This window comes from Leptodactylus fuscus, chromosome 5, assembly GCF_031893055.1.
Source record: "Leptodactylus fuscus isolate aLepFus1 chromosome 5, aLepFus1.hap2, whole genome shotgun sequence".
Taxonomy (NCBI): domain Eukaryota; kingdom Metazoa; phylum Chordata; class Amphibia; order Anura; family Leptodactylidae; genus Leptodactylus; species Leptodactylus fuscus.
This window is the reverse complement of record NC_134269.1, coordinates 103068534-103073403: the sequence shown is the minus strand read 5'-3', so window position 1 is coordinate 103073403 and position 4870 is coordinate 103068534.

The window sequence follows — 4870 nt, the reverse complement described above, 5'->3', positions numbered from 1 at the left end:
GTAAAAATTGTGGGTGCACATAACCCCAATATATTCTTTGAATTCCCAGTCAGACAATGGCACTGTATACCAGTATTAAAAATTGTGGGTGCACATAACCCCCATATATTCTTTGAATTCCCAGTCAGACAATGGCACTATATACCAGTAGTAAAAATTGTGGGTGCACATAACCCCCATATATTCTTTGAATTCCCAGTGAGACAATGGAACTGTATAGCAGTAGCAAAAATTGTGGGTGCACGTAACCCCCATATATTCTTTGAATTCCCAGTCAGACAATGGCACTATATACCAGTAGTAAAAATTGTGGGTGCACATAACCCCCATATATTCTTTGAATTCCCAGTGAGACAATGGCACTGTATAGCAGTAGCAAAAATTGTGGGTGCACGTAACCCCCATATATTCTTTGAATTCCCAGTCAGACAATGGCACTGTATACCAGTAGTAAAAATTGTGGGTGCACATAACCCCCATATATTCTTTGAATTCCCAGTCAGACAATGGCACTATATACCAGTAGTAAAAATTGTGGGTGCACATAACCCCAATATATTCTTTGAATTCCCAGTGAGACAATGGCACTGTATAGCAGTAGCAAAAATTGTGGGTGCACGTAACCCCCATATATTCTTTGAATTCCCAGTCAGACAATGGCACTGTATACCAGTATTAAAAATAGTGGGTGCACATAACCCCAATATATTCTTTGAATTCCCAGTCAGACAATGGCACTGTATAGCAGTAGCAAAAATTGTGGGTGCACGTAACCCCCATATATTCTTTGAATTCCCAGTCAGACAATGGCACTATATACCAGTAGTAAAAATTGTGGGTGCACATAACCCCCATATATTCTTTGAATTCCCAGTGAGACAATGGAACTGTATAGCAGTAGCAAAAATTGTGGGTGCACGTAACCCCCATATATTCTTTGAATTCCCAGTCAGACAATGGCACTGTATACCAGTAGTAAAAATTGTGGGTGCACATAACCCCAATATATTCTTTGAATTCCCAGTGAGACAATGGCACTGTATAGCAGTAGCAAAAATTGTGGGTGCACATAACCCCCATATATTCTTTGAATTCCCAGTCAGACAATGGCACTGTATACCAGTATTAAAAATAGTGGGTGCACATAACCCCAATATATTCTTTGAATTCCCAGTGAGACAATGGAACTGTATAGCAGTAGCAAAAATTGTGGGTGCACGTAACCCCAATATATTCTTTGAATTCCCAGTCAGACAATGGCACTATATACCAGTAGTAAAAATTGTGGGTGCACATAACCCCAATATATTCTTTGAATTCCCAGTGAGACAATGGCACTGTATAGCAGTAGCAAAAATTGTGGGTGCACGTAACCCCCATATATTCTTTGAATTCCCAGTCAGACAATGGCACTGTATACCAGTAGTAAAAATTGTGGGTGCACATAACCCCAATATATTCTTTGAATTCCCAGTGAGACAATGGCACTGTATAGCAGTAGCAAAAATTGTGGGTGCACGTAACCCCCATATATTCTTTGAATTCCCAGTCAGACAATGGCACTGTATACCAGTAGTAAAAATTGTGGGTGCACATAACCCCCATATATTCTTTGAATTCCCAGTCAGACAATGGCACTGTATACCAGTAGTAAAAATTGTGGGTGCACATAACCCCCATATATTCTTTGAATTCCCAGTGAGACAATGGAACTGTATAGCAGTAGCAAAAATTGTGGGTGCACGTCACCCCCATATATTCTTTGAATTCCCAGTCAGACAATGGCACTATATACCAGTAGTAAAAATAGTGGGTGCACATAACCCCAATATATTCTTTGAATTCCCAGTGAGACAATGGCACTGTATAGCAGTAGCAAAAATTGTGGGTGCACGTCACCCCAATATATTCTTTGAATTCCCAGTCAGACAATGGCACTATATACCAGTAGCAAAAATTGTGGGTGTATATAGCCCCAATTCTATTGCTAGGGGACTTGCAGGGTATTTCTGAGGTGAAGGTGGGGGGGCACACCGTTGGAACGGGGATTTGGGGTGTATATATGGGGTATACGGGAATACACTGTCAGTGTGTTCCATTCAGGATCCTGGGAAAGCTGGGTTGCGGCGATTGAGCCCGTCAGTGCCACGTTACACTGACAAGCTTCTCCCTGGAATTGAAGTTATATGTAAGCCCAATATATTCTTTGAATTCCCAGTGAGACAATGGCACCATATGGCAGTAGCAAAAATAGTGGGTGTATATAGCCCCAATCCTATTGCTAGGGGACTTGCAGGGTATTTCTGGGGTGAAGGTGGGGGGGCACACCGTTGGAACGGGTATCGGGGGTATATATCGGGTATACGGGAATACACTGACAGTGTATTCCATTCAGGATCCTGGGAAAGCTGGGTTGCGGCGATTGAGCCCGTCAGTGCCACGTTACACTGACAAGCTTCTCCCTGGAATTTAGCTCTTACAAGAGCTGTTGTGGTTGTCTTCTCCTTCCTATCCTAGCCTGTCCCTGCCTACCCAGAATCTAAGCCCTAGCTAGCTGGACGGAAACCTCCGTCCCCGGTGAATTGCAAGCTCAGAATGACGCGAAGCTGGGCGTCGCTGTTCTTTTAAATTAGAGGTCACATGTTTTCGGCAGCCAATGGGTTTTGCCTACTTTTTTCAACGTCACCGGTGTCGTAGTTCCTGTCCCACCTACCCTGCGCTGTTATTGGAGCAAAAAAGGCGCCAGGGAAGGTGGGAGGGGAATCGAGTAATGGCGCACTTTACCACGCGGTGTTCGATTCGATTCGAACATGCCGAACAGCCTAATATCCGATCGAACATGAGTTCGATAGAACACTGTTCGCTCATCTCTAGTATTCTATGTTTCGGTACAATTCCAGGGATACCAAATTTAGGCTAAAGCCCCACATTGTAGAAATGCAGCTTTTTTTGTTCCATATTTTTCTGCATTTTTTTTGAGCCAAACCCAGAAGTGGATTGAGCAGAAGGGAGGAGTATAAGAAATTCCTATATATTTCCTATTACTTTTGTAGCCATTGTTGGCTTTGACTTAAAAAAAAAAACTGCAGCAAAATCTGCAACAAAAAAATCTGTGTTTCTGCAACATGGACTTTAGCCTTATATACTTTTATTTACATTTTAACCCCTAATGAAAAGAAAAAACAAAATAAAACTTAACTTTTATTGAGTAATATTAAAAACCTCATGTATATAAGATAAATGTGTTAGTAAAAGGTGTCTCTGAATTCCTAATCCCCTAAAATATTGGGTACAGGGTAAATATGCTATAGGAATAGGACAAAAAGTGTGCCACAATTATCACAAATTTCTGTGGCTTCATCTATTGCCATTTGAGTCGCCCTATAATGCCTATGGTCCCTGTAGGTAAGAATATAGATTCATCCCACAGGACCGTGCAAGATCATTAGGTACACCCTCAAATATTGGCAACTAAAGAAACGGTCAAACTACCCACATGGTGGGAACATGCACCAGTCGAAGATAATTGTCCACCCTGAATATGCTGAGGAAAACAAAGTCAGGTATAGGATTAAAGATTGCCCTCTATATATTGCAACCTGACATTGTAATACGGGTGGAGGACAGCATTTAACGGACTACCCAAGAATACAGATAAAGGCTACAACGGGAGCACAGATGAAGCCTATCTCCTGTATAGATCATAAGGTAAGTCTAATTGAACATACTAAGTACTGCGTATATAATGACAATGTACTAGGTGTTGATAGTTATGAAGGTAAGTAAACACTGTACATCCTCATGAAAGGTCTGTCAATGCGTTTCCGCCAGAATATACAACACCCTGGGTTCATTAGGAGAGTATTTCAAATATACGTTTGCCCCCAACAAAACAAAAAATGTATGCGGTTACAACTGCAGTTCCTGACACTCTGATGGTAGGTTCTGGTACTCGCAATGCTAAGCCATCTGGCCGCCGCGCACATGCGCTTTAAATAGAGGTATGAAACCATTGCTGACCAATCACGCATCCAGCTCACAAGGGCACGGCAGCAGAGCACCGCCCCTTGATTGGATTGGTTACCGTAGCAACATAGGACGCTATGAGAGCGCTCCATGCATTACAGCAGATCGATCTTGAAACTAAAAGGTGAGTGCCAATAACTGGATAAATGGAGTCACATAAAACCAGGTATAAGCTAGGAATAAATAGTGCCCACTACATATGTAGACGCCGAGCCCTGATATATAGCATACTGTGCCTAACATATACCACCAGTATATATTAAATATGTATACATCCCAATATATAACTCGGTGAATACCATTAGTAAACCCCCGTATCTGGCACATGCGATGTCTCTTGCCAAATATTTAACCCCTTAGTGACCAGCCTATTTTGGACCTTAATGACCAAGCCAAATTTTGGAAATTTGCCCTGTGTGACTTTATCAGTGAATAATTCTGTAACAGTATTAGGCATCCAAGCGATTCTGATATTGTTTTTTCGTGACATGTTGTACTTTACTGAGAAGGTAAAATTAGACTGATATAACTTGCGTAAATTTATTTTAAAAACTCGCAAATGCTGAAAATTTTGAAAATTTTTCAATGTTTTCCATTTTTAGCTGCGATATCTCACATATACACAATAATACAGGGCAAAAAAGTTAGTAGTTATATATTTCCAAATGTTCCTTTTGTGTTTCAAGCATATTTGAAATAATTTTAGCATATTTGAGTAACTTAGACAATTTACAAGTTTATCAAGTTTATAAGCAAATTTTGGAAATTTTGAGTTTGTCATTTTTTCCTGTACCAAGCGATGTTTGCAGACAAGAATAGGTGGCATAATGACAGAACCTCCCAT